The sequence below is a fragment of the Fukomys damarensis genome, unplaced genomic scaffold (genome assembly GCF_012274545.1).
Source record: "Fukomys damarensis isolate Sample0158 unplaced genomic scaffold, DMR_v1.0_HiC HiC_scaffold_1, whole genome shotgun sequence".
Classification (NCBI taxonomy): domain Eukaryota; kingdom Metazoa; phylum Chordata; class Mammalia; order Rodentia; family Bathyergidae; genus Fukomys; species Fukomys damarensis.
In genome coordinates this window covers 15,241,308-15,258,030 of record NW_022900913.1, presented here as the reverse complement: position 1 = coordinate 15,258,030, position 16,723 = coordinate 15,241,308, and the positions used below count along the sequence as shown (strand labels likewise).

Sequence of the window (16,723 nt, the reverse complement as noted above, 5' to 3'; positions counted from 1 at the left end):
TAGTTCATTTCTGAGAGTTTTAGGCATTTACTTTTAAAAAATGGGTCATTTATTTATTCAACAAATTTGTCCTGTATCCATCAGCTCAATACTGTATTTTCATGGAAAGAAATTCTCGACAGGGTACTTACAATATTTAAGTATTTGCTCCTGGCATAAATTTTTGGTATGAGTAAAATCAAAATTTGGCTTTCTTGTTTTAGTCCAAATCATTAGCCAACGGATCTTTTATAATTAATTATATTATCCAATGTTTAATTTCCTTATTTTAAGCAGCACTTTGCCATATAATAGACATTTCTACCCTTTTTTCTGCATTGCTATGCATGTAATGAATCATCTCTTTATTTATATATAAGCTATGGTTTTAAAAATTATACTGAAAATACATTCAATGTGTTTGGATCAATTAAAGTTTCTTTTATTCAAAAATTTTTTTTTATCAACTGAATAATTTAGAAATGAAAATGCCATCGTTGGTAAAATTTTAAAGAATGTTTGTGATTGCTTAACATTCTTAAAATAAATATCTCATAGTATGTTTGCTTTTCTCAAGAAAAAAAATCATATCTCTCTTTTGTATTTGTATTAAATTTTTATAATTTTTTGATAAAGGAAGCAAGTTTCTTTTGAAATTAAATTTCAGTAACACATTTTTGTTGTGATTTTGAAAGGAAACTATTTGTTATATTCTTTTTTTGTGGTTTACTAGAGATTTATTGTATATCCTAATATTACTACTTTACCTAACAGATTTTTCATGTAAATAGCTGCAAGCTACTATTACATGTAATACATTGAAGTCAACACTGTTTCTTCAAAGTTACACTAGTGATGAACCTTCAAAAATAATTATTTAGCATTTATAAAATATTATGTGCTGCTTGAGGAGTATATACAAACTAAGAGAAATAGAAAAATGAATATAATAAGTCCTACTTGATTAATCTGAAGAACAATTCTTCACTGTTTCTCATTTTTAATTTTAATGGCCACTTTGGTAAGCATTATATGAAGTATAGATACACATTATTAAAAATTTGCAACAGCGTACAATGTCTAAGTAATAATCAAATTCTTTCATCTACTCTGTACTCTACAGAGGAATACTAATTTTTAATTTTTCTTGTATACAATATTATTATAAATATATTTTATTCTAATATCCTTAAAACTAATTTACTCTCCACCACCATTAATATTAATAGTAAAACACTCATAAACCATTCACTTACTTCTGATCTCTTCTATTTGTTGCCTTCCGTTCCTCTAGACTATGCATGTATGGTTTAAAAAATAATTTTCACTTACGATTTTCCCAATATAATTATTACAAACAGAACCATTAGCCTTTAAAAAGAAGATGAAATTTATATATTTACTCACCTACCGTACCGTTTCTTCATTTTTGCATGCGCCATGTTGTTTCAGTATTGACTTGAGCTCCTAATTGTTTACCTATATATTGTGATTTTTAACAAATGAAAAACTCAATTAATCGTTTCAATCCGCTTGTAAAATCATCTCTGAACTCTGATCAGAGAACCATCTCTCAAGTGCCAATGTTTAATGGTTGTCTTACACAGTTATCTAGTCATAAGAATCCATTTATGAAAGGTTGGTAAATATTTAGATACCTGAATGTCTGTACTGAGAATCTGCTTTAGTTATTTTAGAAAGTCCCAACATTAGTTTCATCATCAGACAAGGGTGAATGAATGATCATCACATTTTGGTCTATTGGTCTCAACAGCCTTTCATGTATTTGTCTTTTTAAAATTTACATTTTTCCTCCTCATTTGTTTGTAGAATCAAATTGAAATGAGTAAATACATTTTTTTCAGACAAAATTAATTAAAATTCATAGAAACAACTCTGATAATATTTCAAAGTAATTAAGCCCACATCATAATCATTGTGTATGAAATCATTACAATGTACTGTGAAATACACTCCTAAAGTGAATTGTTCGATTTGGTTGGGTTTCTATTTTACTTTTTACTCTGTTTCAAATACTCTCTGATGTGCTCTACAGCCTCTGTGATTGGCAAGCCAATCCCCTTTATCTCTGGTCTCTGAGCTTTGTCCTCTGAAACTCCAAAATAGAGAAAATCTATATCTTCCCTGCACAATTTGTGGATGACAGCAGATCCCTGCTTTAATTCTTTCATTTTTCAGAGGAGCAGGTAATCTCTGTAGCACAAGGTGTCCACACACGAATCACACTGCTATCAAGATCCATCCTATCCCATTTTTATTTTGTAACCTGTAAACTCTTTTGTAATCTCTTTGATTCAGTCACTTATAACTATTTAAGCAAATGCTATTTAAACACACATAAGCATTTTGGTTAAGACCAAAAGGGAAACAGAGTTTTTTATTTAGCAGTTAACTGCTATTTACTGTGTTTTATGCACCAGGTACTGTAACTGGTAAATTAGACAAATTTTCTCCCTTGCTCTGTTTAATGATCACAGCTTCTCTTCCAAGACAGGTGCTACTGTGCCATCAAATAAATAGCAAACTGAGAGCCAGTGCTTGTGAAAGGCAATACATCACATACCAAGGTATAGTCAAATATGATAAAAATGACCTCTGTCCAAAGTCAGAACATTCTAAGGAAATCAATATGGAGACCCCTCAAAGAACTAGGACTAGAGGTTCCATTTGTCCCAGCCATCCCTCTGCTGGGTATCTTTCCAAAAGAATTAAAAGAATCACCACAGTGATATATTCACTAAATATTTTTAAAAATAGTGGTCTGAGGAGTGATGAAAAAAGAATTCAGTTTTAAAATCTATCTTCAAAAACACCTAGAAAATTTTTAGAAATGGTTAGTTAGGGGGATCTTTAATGTTTTAATTCAAAAGTTGTATCCATTAGATTCCTGTTCTGTTGCAGATAGTGTCTACATAGTAGATAAATATAAGGGATTTTAAAAAGGAAAGAGTCTGGCTTGAAAAATTGAAGGAGGAAAGGATCAGTGTTGGCTCTGGCTAGTTCATAACAATGGGCAGAAACAATAGTTATAAAATTTCCAGCATTCACAAGTGAATATTTGTGGGTTGAGAAATCTTGAGATATCTAGAGAATGACAGTGACAGTTCCATTTAGCCATTGGCTTTAAGCCTATATAAATACAAGACTAGCAGGCCTGCAATATGCTAGAAATAAGCTGATCCTACCTACACTTTGATGTCACCAATCTGAGGGTCAATGCCAGGCAGGACCATGCATTTAGTTCACTGATCTCCTGACATTGCTCTGTAATTCCTCTTGTCTGTGGTGATGAAAAAGGTCCTGGGAGTAACAATGCAGAGGCTTCATGGGTTGTTTCAGACCATGCGAGTGACTTGCAGTATAAAGAAGGTAAGGAAGGGTGGCAGGGGTGAGGGGGAAAAATGAGAACCAAGACAAGTCATGCAAAGGTACAAAATCCCAAAGATGAACGAATGTAACTGTACTATATACCTAAAATGTACCAATAAACTCAATGAGAGAAAAAAAAAAGGTAAGTATAAGATAACCTGAGATATAGGTTAATAACATCTCTTTTGTTCTAAGTAATCTTGAGACAAACTTAAATTAAGTGAATCTACAAATTTATTATCGTCACCTCTTCTGGGCAATGTTTCAAAGATACTGTTCTCTTTTTAAATCACTCTGTTCTTTACGAAGTGCATGGCCTCTACGATGTCTTCACTGAATTAAAAAAAAAGCCAACTTCAGATCATCTTCTAAGTATCATTTCAAGTCATAGACAATATATTTTAAGTTTTCTTTCAAGTAATAAAAATAATGCATACTTTATAACAGACCCTTCTTGTTGTGCATATATTTACCTATATATTCAAAGTAAAGGAAGGCAATAGAGTTCACATTTCAATTTTGCCTTTACATATCTCCTATAACTAATTACACATGCTATTTGGAAATCCTTTCATAAAGCAACTTTGAATAAGCAAGGGAATGATAAGACTGAGCTAATCACACACTCAAATGGAGATCAAGCTTCTCATGCATTAAAATAAAAGGAAATTATGAGATTTCATTTGACGATTTTGCATGCTGCTGAATATGCAAATATCCCTACCACACTGAGAGTTAATTCGATCTATTTTTAGTTACAATTTTTTCTTTTCCACAAGGACCCAACCTTATCGTGGAATTTCCACATTTTTACCTTGTGTGCCTTTGTAAATGTGAGAAAAGTTCTGTTTGTTAATTAGTAATACATAAGGTTTAAAGTTAACACAATGGCTTTAATCACTTAGCAGTTTAATAATTAGAATGTTTTTTCTGTCATGTCTTCTGAATTCATAAAATGTCAGCCCTCTCTTGTCCTCTTTTCGCTTCTCACTGCTTCTTCCTCACCTGTGAATCTCTCATATGCTGATGTCACCCACCCAAAGATCTTTTTCAAAAGTGCAGTTTCTTGTTGCCAAATGATTGTTGGACTTTTCCTCAAAATGTTTGCTAACGCATTCATGTCAGGATATTCCTGTTTGAACCCATTAATGCACTTTAACTGAAGTGACAATTTTCTTTGTTCTTTTTACTCATTATAATGCAAGTTTTTCTTTCTAGGACAACCATGTTAGAATATTCTGATTAATACTTCATTGTACTACTGTTATATCTAATTCTTTAAGTGCTTCCAATTTGCACACCTCTCCTTTGTCTATTCTTATAGCAATATCAATGTATTCATTATATCTTTCTAAATCATACCTATAATTTTGCCACATTCTATATTACAGAAAGACATCCAGCCTGGTGTATGGAGATACTACCAAGTTTTCAGCCAAACGCTACATAATATATGCAAAGTACTGTAAGCGGCAAACACTATTTCCAGCATGTCAACTTTACCTTTAGAGTGGGATCCTGTTCTCATTTCTCTGTTTCTACATTTTACCATCTAAGGTCTGAAGTCTCTTAACATTTTTCCCACTGCTTGCGGCCACTGTCTCTCTAATTCACTAACAGTGCAAAGGCATGGAATCCAATCACTCATGCTACCTGACAATCATCCTCCTGTTCAATTAGCAAAATCTCAGGCTGAGATGGTGATGGAATATAGTGCACTATGTGAGTCTGAAGAAACTTGCTATGGAGGTCAATGAAAACTTAGAGAGTTGTTAATTAAGGCATGGCAAGTTGTACTTGAGTCATTGAAAGGAGAATAACAGTGATTGCTACTGTGTGCTGGGAGAAAACTCCATTGCAACCATCAAGATCTCACATGAAGAAAGGGCTCAAACTCATCCTTAATGCCCTACTGTTGCCATCTTGAAATTATTAATAATTTTAATAAAAGTCCACATACTTCCATTTTACAGTGTTCTTCCAATAATGTAGCTGGTTCTGGCATTAAGGAAAATATAGATATTAATGTATAAAATTTTGTGTTTTCTTTACAATTGTGTGTGTGTGTGTGTGTGTGTGTGTGCGCATGTGCCTGTATGCTGGGGTGGGAGAACAATGGCTCTCTTTTAGCGATGTGAGAACCCTTGCAGGAGAAGTAGGTTTGGAATGCTGCTGAATCATCTTCTTTGTTTCCCTTGTAGTATATTTTGCTTTTCTGTAATCATATAACTTTAAAATATATTTTATAATTTTACAGCTATTTCCTTAACTATATAAATGGTCTTCCACTCATAAACAGCAATAGTAACGTAGACTTCTATCTTGAAATGAGGGATAACATGTTACCATTTTAAATTTCTCATCTTTATTAAATATATTGCAACACTCTGTATCTTATTCATGTATCTGGAAACTACCTTCCTTTGTCACCAGTTCCTTGACTCTGCCAACTCCAAAATGCCAAACCTCACATGAGAGCTCCCTTTGTATTCTACCAAAATTAGCATGGCTCATTTCTACAAGCTTAGTGACCTCCTTTCTCTATTTCCTCAGTTTTGTGACCATAAGCTCTTCTGCTTTTTGTCTTATATCTATAACTCTTTCATTTGTATAAATTTTGAGAGATTCTCTCCACCGATGAACACACTACCACTATTATTGATTAATGCTCTTTTCTTCTTCATACCACACTTTAAAATAGATTTTATCTATAATTTATATAAAATTCTTGTCAATTATACTTCTAAACCTGATTGCTTCAACAAAGATAGAGTTAATATCCATAAACCCATTGCTTTTCTTAAAAGTCAGCTCTACTTCTTTTAAGTTTTCCCTGCCAGTAGACTTCTGGACTGTATAAATGCTCTGACCCAAATCAGAAGAACCACCCTAAATTCTCATCACAGTCATCCTATTAGAAATTCTCCTATTAAGTTGTTTAAATATATTGTGTCGCTTCATTTACACATTCTCTCTAAAAGTTAGGTGATAAAATCAACTCATAAATTATCAGACTGCTTTTTGGGGACTTTCAATTTGGATCCTCTAAGTTTGATCACTTTGGTAGCAGAGGAGAGATTTAGTTGTGAGATCAAAATCTCCATTTCACAATAAAAACCAGCCATTTAGTCATAGCCCAGGCTTTTTCACACTTGATCTTAGCCAAAAGGCTGAGAAGCGATAGCCCAGGCTTTTTCAAAGAGTAGAACTCATGCATAATCAACTTGCCCTTACTTCTATTTCACCTTTCCATTCTGCCCCTGTTTTAATTTCACTTATATACAAGTTTTATTGAACATCTTGTGGCTGCTCCTCACATTATCTGCTCTACTTGTTTTTGTTAAATCCAGCTCTGCTGGGAATCTTTCCCTAAATACTCAGAAAAAATTATGAAAACTTTATGTATAAATTGAGTGAAACCTATGTGTGCCTCTACTAAATTGTGATGAAGTGTTGCTGTTAATTTTCCTTCACCATGTCAACTGTTTCTTGAGGGAGGGATAATACATCACCCATTTTTGCATTCCACAATGTTTATACTTAGGATGAACCACACTAAACTGAAGCAAAATCTGGAAGGAAAAATAATGTATATTTCCTGTTTGTTCTCCAAAGATTTCAGAGTTTGTTTTTTTGTTTTGTTTTGTTTTTTACCACTTAAGCATACAATGGCCAAGTCGTATGGTATACTGGGTGTCAATCTGAACAATAGCAAAATGGTACAGGTTGACTTGATATAAGGTTGGTGAATGAAGGATGCCTGAGCTTGCTCAGAAATGGCCCAGAAAATAATAGAATTTTGTAAATCTTCTTTTCATTTTACTCAGCTCAGAAATATCTAAGAGTTCTCTAGTCAGTTCTGCCACCAAGATCTGAGAAGGGAATAGAAGCATAGAACAAAATGCCATAAACATGATGTACTCTGTAAAAGTGGTTGTCCAGGAGATTCTGTAGAACTATTTTAAAATTAAAATAACTGCATCACAATGCTGTGGATCTTCTATTGCAAGTAGGTCTCTAGAGAAATATTTTAAAATGTAGTGTTTTGTTTAAAATATTTTAGCATTAATCAATTTTTGATTTTGGACCTTTTTACCATTTAAAATTCACTTCCACTTCTATCTGTCCCATGAGTACTCTATCAACTCACACAAACTTCTCATTTTCTTAATATCTAAAGGAGACGGTCTATAGGTGTCTTACGTAGTTGATGATGTTATGTCTTAATAACCTTTTTCGGGTTTGTTAATTTAAAGCTAGATATCCTGCGCTGCTCCTTTTTATATCTTTCAATTGAACCTGGGTCACTGCTATTACATCTGACATCCTGTGAAGTTTCCAAATATATCTCATCACTCAGGATGTTTGCGTTATATGCATGCTTCGTGCCAAGTACGTTGAAGAGGGACAGAAACTTCTGCCAAACTACATTTTCCAGCAGGTTTTCTGATAAAGCATTAAGATAATTTAAGATCACTTAGTTTTCAATAAGCAATAACATGAGAGAGAAACGGATATGAACAGAAATTATCAGAAAAAGCAAAAGAAGGCCAATAAACATACTAGGACTCACGTAATAGAAGCAGAAACAATGAAATATTAATTTTAGTTGTTGAGTAAGCAAATTGAAAAAAATCTTATTGCTCAAGGGTAATGGATCCAATTAATTGTTTACTCTCCTTAATGGTTTAGGAAGCAATAAAGTAATCATGAGTTTTAAGAAATGTTTGTGTACTGTACTTGTTTGTGTATTTTACTAGTTCAAATTCTAGCACATCATCCCTTTTATGTAAGTGCAATTAAGCAGAGGCCCATGTAAGGAACTATAAATAGAATTGTTAACTGACACATTGTTTATAATATGAAAAACTTGGTGGCAACATCAATATTCAGTGATAGGGAAAGTTTAAAGTATATTACACATATATTTTCAAGAAGAATAGTGGTAATTTATTGAAAATGCTGGAGAAGAACTTTCTGTGGCACAGAGTAATCTGATGTATTGAAATTTAAAAGGCAAGATCTGTACACCATTTTTCAAAATATCTTATAAAATATTCTTAGTGAAAGCAATAGTAAGTTTGGGACAACTGTATGCTTCTAACTTCTTGAATGGCGACCTATTCTCATTAACAATATTTTTGATAACATCAATGATTTGGTCAACCAGAAGTTCAGTATAATTAAATATTTATGAGATAACTCTGACTTTCTCAAACTTATGTTACCAACAATGATTTTAAATATTTTCCTCTTCCTTGGTACTATAAATATTGCATTAAACTTCAATAAAATATTTCTTTGATAACTGAGAAACTTGTAATGCCTCAGGGTCAGCCAAACATCCATTTTCATTATATAGCATGGAAAAGGTAAATAAAGAATTTGGTGAAATCTTTCCCTGGGATATTGCATTGAAACTATAGTTTCTCTTTTAATGAAAAGCTGCCAGGTAAAAGTTTATTTTTAGATTTTCTTCTTGCTTCTATAAATGGAACAGAGAAAAGAAATATGAGTTAAAATATTAATATTAAATAATCACTGGGACTCAACTAAGTTATCTAATGTCTTCTAGATGCCAAGGACTGTACGCAACACATTTTTATGTGTAAAATCATTTAATGCTTGAATCAGCTGTTGTGTGAGGATGGCATTTTAATCTACAAGTGAGGTCGTATTTTGGAAAGTAAAATAACACAATTAAATAACTAAGTGTATGGTTAATATGCACAGTAGACATATGGCTTTGAATCTAAGTCTCTCACCTGCAACATAGAGTTGCCTACAAAACACTGGCCTGCATTAACATATATAATATGTATAAGTATTTTATTAATTTCCATTGTATAACAAAACAAGTGTAGAAACATGGATCAATAAAAGAAGTAAATTTATGTAAAAATTACTCCGAGTCTATTATGATTAGATCTGAGTGTCCCCCATGGCCTCAATTGTTCAGAAATGGCGCTCTGGGAGACGGTTGTGGAATGTGGGAGCCCTGTGCCCTGGGTGGGTTCAGGCTCTGCTGAGATCAGGTGTCAGGTATGTTGGCAGGAGGTGGAAGAGGGGTCACTGGGGCATGAGCTGAAAAGGTCGATCTCACTGACTGGCTGTCTTCTCTCTCTGCTTTCTGGTGCCATGAAGTGAGCAGATGTCCATCCGCTGTGTAGACCCTTCCATCTACAGTTTCTGTCTTGAAGGCAGCTGACCATGGACTGTAACTGTCAGAAAAAATAAACTTTGCCTTCTTGAAGGCGAATCCGGTATTTTGTTCTAGTGACAAAGAGACTAAGACAATGTCTAATCAATTTCTACATGTTAAATTTTCATAGGAAACGTAAGTTACAGATGTAATTATTTATTTTCTCTGTCAGCTAAACTAAGTTAGATGATGCCCAGACTGCTGGTTACACATTATTTCCAAATGGCATTGACTGTGAGAGTGTTTCAGAAAGATGCTAACGTTTAAATTTGTAGACTGAAGAGGTTAAATTCCCCTCACTGATACAGGTCAGAATCTTCGAATTCCCTGAGGTCCTGAGTACAGTAGAAAGCCAGAGCAAAAAGCAAATGCACAGTGTGCTTGAGCAGGTTCTTCTCCTTTCACTTGCCCTCAGGATCAGTGCCCCTCCTCTTAGCCCTTCGGCTTTGATTGGAGTTGTGTTCCTCTGGCTCTCGGCCCTTTGGGTTTCCATTTGAGCTGGAATGGTGAGCAGTGGATGGGGATTAGCCCAAGTCTTTGTGAGATGCTGTCACAAATCTTTCCAAGTAACTAAAGATGTGCATTCTTTTGTTTATGTTCCATTTGGGGAACCCTGACTGGTCTACTAGATATTATCGTTATGGACGTTGTACTGATGAAAAAAAAATAGCCACGAATTGCTGCGTAAATTGCCCTGTTTGTTTGGCTCTTGGTACTGTTCCTAATTACTATGCCAAGGCTACTCTAACTAAAGCACCATTTGCTGAAATGGTGCTTTTTACAGGCTTTTAAAAGTATTTTAAGACCTCAAGGTGAACCCTAGTCAAACTTCTTGGAGCAAAATATTTTTTTTCAGAAGGGGCGTCCTTTGTTCTAACCATTATAAGGTAGATAAGCAGGCCTAGTTATAGAGAAATTAAGGAAAAGAGGCCATCCTCTGTGTAAAGGAAGTAGAGGAGCTAAAGATGGTAACAGCTCTGTCTACTAAAGGGATGCAACACAGTGGGGCTTTAAAATGTGAATTATGTAAACTGATGAGAATTAACTATAATTTTTCTAAATTGCAATATTCCAGGTAAACTCTGTTTTAAATATAGTAACATCCTAAGGACCTTCATTGTAATGATTTTATTTTACTAAGAATGCCTATATACAGTTAAATTTTTTAATTTAATCATGGATTTTTGCTGAAATTATGGTCGGTATGAATCTCTAAGTATTATTCATGTTTTTATTCGAAGGCTTGTCTCTGCTACATATCTTTAATACACACATACATTTGAATCCAACCATGGAATTTCCACCTTGATGTGTTGAGAGACATCACTCAGGTGTTTCGGCATCTGTTAAAGAACTATAATTTCTCAGCAAAGTTTCTTGGAAAATGTTTTATTGGGGTACTGTGGTGAACATGTCATTGATCAAATCCAAGATGAGAACAGACTGGTTTGGATCTCTTGTAGCTTAATAGTGAAAAACTTGGGCAAGCACCCCCGCATTTGTAAACAGATTTAGATGTTTATCTAAACAGCTACTATCGGAAGAAATTGTACCTAAATTCTTCCCACTGTTTGTAATGAAACCACAACAGATAGGTCGATGAGATAGAGATATACATGTTATCTGTTTCCCCTGTTCCCAGCCTGGCATGTCCACCATACAAAGTGACAGGAATGCACATCTTACTGGTGCAAACACATGTGATCAGGCTGCATTTTCCTCTTAGAGATTCTCTCGTGTCTTTAATAAGCACTTTATAATATTGCCTGTTTCCACAATTAGTTCAATAATTTCTAATTTATAGGATTCATATGTAGACAAAGTATGAAAGTTCAAAAAATATTTACTTTCAATTAGTCTTTCTTCACTAGCAAATTATAGTTTACAAGCAACATTATAGATTTAGAGAAAATATGGTATGAGCCCAAAAGATTTACCCCTTGTAGTTCTTTAGTTTAATCTACTTTTACTTTTCCTGGAAATCAGTGTACTCACTCTTCTATGTATAGAAATAATCATATATTTTATACTAATAAACTATATCTATAGCAGAAACTGAGTTGGCTTTCTGCTCTGTCAGTTATCAAGAGTACACCAGTAGATCCAATGAGCGCATTGGCACATTGATATTTTACATGCATAAGAGAAAACTCTTAAAAAGGAGCAATAAGTGATATTGTAAGGCCAATATTACTTTTAAAATTAATCACACAGATACCTTAATAATGAGATAACTTATTTTAACACTTATCATTGTAAATAAAATGGTAACTATGCAGAGGTAGTATTAATTCACATGTGGTATTCTTTATTCATGATATAACAAAATATCATTTTGTATACCTTATATACAATATATTTCAAAGATATCTCACTAAATTAGAAAATGAGCTAATGTACCATATTTGTATAAGTCTTTCCAAATGCTGAATTATAACAGGGATATCCTTGTACTTCCTTTACTCCTTCATTTATGTTTGAAAATATTACCTCCTGAATTTCCATGGTAAAATTAAGCATGAGATGACATCTAAAGAGACAATTTTTTGGGTCTCAGAAAATGATCACAGCTTAGCACTGCAATTTTATCTTTCCAGTTTCTGTATTCTGACCAGCATCAATCGTGTGTTGGATGCTTTTCTGTCACCCGTTAAAATGATTCTTATAGCTCTCCCAAGGTAACATAAGTATCAGAAATGGGCATGCTTTCAGTTTCAGGAATTAGCTGAGTAATAAATTCTGTTGACTGATCCATAGTCCACTCTTCCAAACTAATCTTTGAAATAAAGAGAAAATAAGGACCTTCCTACCACCTGGCTTTCCCCAAACAGCACGTTCCACATTGACTCCCTTGTTTTCTTCTTTTAAACCTGAAAATACAACAGACGGACTAAGTGCCTGACAGATTCACTTTTCTATAGCTGAGGAAAGTTGGCACACATTCAGAATATCAAACTTTGAAAACCACTTAAATCTAGTGTACATTGCATCATTGGGTTGTGGAGAATCTAGAGCCCTTAATCTGAGTGCAGTCTCATTGATACAAATCCACCCTGCACGAATGGATTCTTTTTCTCAAAATGGATTGTATTGTTTAGTGGTTTTGACAATTCTCTCTGTAGGCCTTCCCACTCAGGAGCAAGTGCCTGTTGACTTCCATTATGACTGTCCACTGGATGTACTTATTACAGTCTTATCCAAGGGAAACCACCAAGGAAGCCCAGCAAAATATGTTTTGTTTTCAAGTGTGTCCCTAGGATACTTATTGTTGTAGTCTGAGCAAAGGCTTCAGTAGCAAGCTGGCAAACAAACATTTTATTTCATTCGATGAGAGACAGTCAAATAAACAGAGTTAGGCTTCTCTAGAGAATGTCATAATGTGAAAATTTTAAATTAAACTACCTGACCTCTAGCAGACCAAAAGCTCCTTTCTATTTCCCCATTTGCTTGGAGAACTATTGCTTTCCTTATGTGCTCAGTAAAGTAAGATTTAAAATATGTTTCTTTTTTCCATATCTCCGTCAGTAAAAATGAATGAGAATTTGTGTCTAGACACTATTGCAAACAAAATTCCTCTTTTGAATCAGAAGCTGCATGGGAAAAGAAAAAAAAATAACATGTGAGAATGACTCAGTATTCTGATGCTATTGTTTGTGTCCTACTTTTCTCTAAGAGTTTAAACTTTAGATATTTCCAAAGTCTAATTGAGTTCTAATATCTTTCTTAAGCGCAACTGAGCACTTCAATGTGTAATTCCACAATTAGAAATAATCCAGTTCATGCGCATGCTCCATTGTCTCTGTTGGTTTATTTAATTGCACCAAACGCCCAAGCCCGAATCAATCCCTGAACATTTCACTTCACTCAAATGGAATAGAGAGTCAAATATAACTCCAATTAATTCAAAACACTCCTTCCTAGGCCCCCTTCTATGAAATACTACTTACTTTCTCAAACTGAATGACCTTTTACAGAAAAGGAAATAGGAAACAACGGGGAGATGATTACAAGTGAAATAACCTTTTTAAAAGTTGATCATGGATTCGGAACAACTGCGCAGATTCTCACTGAATCCTCGCAGAGACTCTAAAGTGGGAATTGACGTTTGGGTTTTACAGAGAAGCCCTAGACGAGGATAAGTGAAAAGGCACAGATGTGTTTGGATGCAGAAGGAAGGTCCCATCTAGGATTCGAATCCATGCCTCCTGCCCCTTAAGAGTTCTTTTTACTGCTTTCGTTGTACATCTCTTAGGTTTAAATTATTTTATTTATCTAAACCCCTGAGCCTGAGAATTTGCAGTTTTAGCAACTAAACAGAAAAAGAAAAGTTCTTCTCTGAATGTTTGCAGTGACTGAGAACCCTGTATGGTTTCTAAGATGTCTGCACGGGGACCCCTGAGATGGCCATCTGGGGTAGATAAATCCCTGCGCTCGGTCACTGCACCGCTTTACGTGGGGTATGCAGCACGTTCCTGATGGGGGATGTGGGAGACTTCGTGCTGGGAGAAAGTACTGAAGTTGTTGCATCTGGTTCACATCAATTGTGAATGCAGCCAATCAGGCCCGGAATCCGTTATCGAAAGCTGTGTACGTTACAGATCGTTTTAACTCATTGTGCAGTCATAAGAGGTGAGAAGTTCACGTGTGTCAGTTTTCCTGGCACCAGCGAGGGGGATTGGAAAAGCCCTGCAGCTCCTTCTCATCTGCACAAATACAACGCTGCCCCCCTGGAGGAAGCTCTGGCTGAGTCCTCCTGGCCCGGAGTTCGCTGGTTTATTAAAGGGCATCAGGCCAGCTAGATCCCCGCCACTACCCCTGGGCTACGGATCACTGACGGATTAGCCAGCGGCTGAACGCTTAGCAGGCTGTGACGACTTCGCACGGAAATACGGAAATTCATTAGCAGATTGCACGCCGGCGCTCGTCCTGCCTGCTTTCGCTAGTGCCCTCCTGCCGTCCACTCCCACTCCGTCTGAGAGCGAAAGCCCGCGCCCCCCGCACAGCCACTGTCCCCTCCCCCGGGGAGCACGGATGGGCTAAACTGTCACTGAGTCCGGGCTGTCATCCGTCACGCTCCCGGGAAATTCCTTCCTTTTTGATTTATCTTTTTCCCGATCTGTCTGTGGAAAGCATTGTCATGAATTGCCTTGGTTTTCACATGACCTTGCGGATGGGGCGAAAGGATCTCTTCCATTCAGGTGCAGCCCCCAAAGTCTGTCGTCTGGGGTGGGGAAGAGGAGGCTGGAGGGGAAGGCGGCGGAGAAGAGGCGAAGGAGAGACAGGGGGAGCAGAGCATCAGCCAGACAGGCGCTGCCAGCCAATCAGAGGCGCGCTCGGGAGCTGCAGCGACCTCGCCGAGAGCCGGCGCTGGAGGTGCGCGCAGCCCGACTCGCGCTCTCCGAGGACCGCGAGCAGCTGTGCCCGGCTCCGGGCAGGTCCCCCCCATTGCTTCTCACGCGTGGAGCTCCTTTCCACCAGCTAGGGCCAGTCAGCCAAGGTAAGCCTTCCGTCTGTGCCACTTGACTCTGTCGCGACGTTGGTATTTGCGTACGGTGGGCTGCTTATCTAGTTGGGAGTCTGAACGGTACTGGCTGAAATCTTGCTCCCGGACGCGTTGCACAGGATCCGGTGCTAATGAGAAAGTTGTGGCTCCGGGGACAGCCTCCTCGCGGGCAGACGCCGGGATTTCCTAACGCAGGAATGGGCCCGCGCAGCCGGCGGTCTGTGCGTCTCGGAGCCGGCCCGGTCTGTCGCTGTCGGTCTGTGGGTGTGTGCTGTTTTCTGCCCTGCCCCTGAAGAAGTTGGAAGGTTACTCCGCCAGGAGCCTTTGCAGAAGGGCGGCGTCGGTGTGAGCTGTCACTGACGGGGATCTGGAGAAGTGAGAGAAAGCATGGTCAGAATCAAGCAGAGGCACTGAAGGTGGATTTTTGATAGTGCTCTGTGATTATCTGTGATTAGCGCCTTTCCAGTATCCTCTAAAATTACGTGGCATCTGAGCCCCGAACTGCAATAGGACAGGCTTGATTTTTCTTGTCCTTCTTTCATTTTTTTTTCTTTTCTTCCCATAATCTCTTTCTCGCTCACATAAAAGCTTATTAAGGCTTAAAATGAAACTTTTACTTTTCTAAAGGCCACTATACATGATGCATGGGAAGAAATTAGGTAGTGTCCTGTGATCACCAGCAGGCTTTATTTAGTATCTGCCGCTGTGTTTGTTAACTCTCATTCATTGCTTTTGCTTAACTTCCTCCAGCTGGTTTGAGTGTGGAAATAACTATCGATTTTTCTTAAAACCAAGGCAAATTTCTGCTTTAGCCGTTTGTGTGTGTGTGTGTGTGTGTGTGTGTGTGTGTGTGTGTGTGTGGAGACAAGCAAACCTCTCCTATGTACCAGGTGAAGAATAGAATTTCATTAGTCAGGTTATTAAAATATTTCCTCGTTTAATGTCATATTCAACGAGCTTTCTATTTAGTCAAGCGTAAGTGTAATTTGCTTTTTCTCAAGTGGAAATCTAGAAAAATCAAAGGCAAATCTTAGCTAAAATTATTATCCTCTTTGGTCTGCTCAGGTGATGGCATCACTGCTTTGAGCCGAGAGACAGATGAGGGGAAGATTTTGTTATTCAGCCGGAAAAAACAAAAACAAAAACAAAAACAAACAAAAACAAAAACAAAAACAAAAACAAAAACAAAACTAACCGCAAGCTCTGCCTGTGTTTTCCAGCCTTTATTTTCCACTCTGGAATCACCCACAGATGTTTCAAAGCAGGAAGCTTTCCTTCTGCAGTAACTGTCATCCCCTCATTTAGTATTCTTGTCTGATCAGAGCACACATTTCATTCTAAACCGAGAGTTTGAAGTCCAGACTAGACTGTGCACACATCTTGTGGGTTGTGGGAAGAGGAATGCAGGAGTACTAGTGGAGAATTAGTTTTGTGACGTTCTGGCACAAGCACCGATCAACACTGCAGTTTCCTTCAGGCTTCCTGTTATATATATTTTCTTGTTGTGTATTTAATTCCAGATGTACTGAGAGTAAATTAAATTAGTGTAGGCCACCCAATTCTTTCATAAATCAGTCACTTAATAGGGTCTGTTGTATATTATTTGGTGGCATATTTTTTTTTCACAGAGAGTTTAAGAAAAAAACCAA

General features: G+C 36.7%; 1 protein-coding gene across 5 annotated transcripts in view; it reads left to right on the top strand.

Moving 5' to 3' along the window:
- Cdh18 (cadherin 18) overlaps positions 1-16,723 on the top strand; it is an 883,722-nt gene that overhangs the window by 444,847 nt on the left and 422,152 nt on the right. For 2 of the 5 annotated variants that reach the window (XM_019205290.2, XM_019205289.2), the window contains exon 1: positions 14,900-15,068. The exons of 2 other annotated variants lie outside the window; for them this stretch is intronic. The gene's annotated coding sequence lies outside the window, so the exon portion shown is untranslated. Of the gene's footprint in view, positions 1-14,899; positions 15,069-16,723 lie in introns of those variants that run through there. One more of the 5 variants, XM_010609461.2, reaches the window with a different exon arrangement.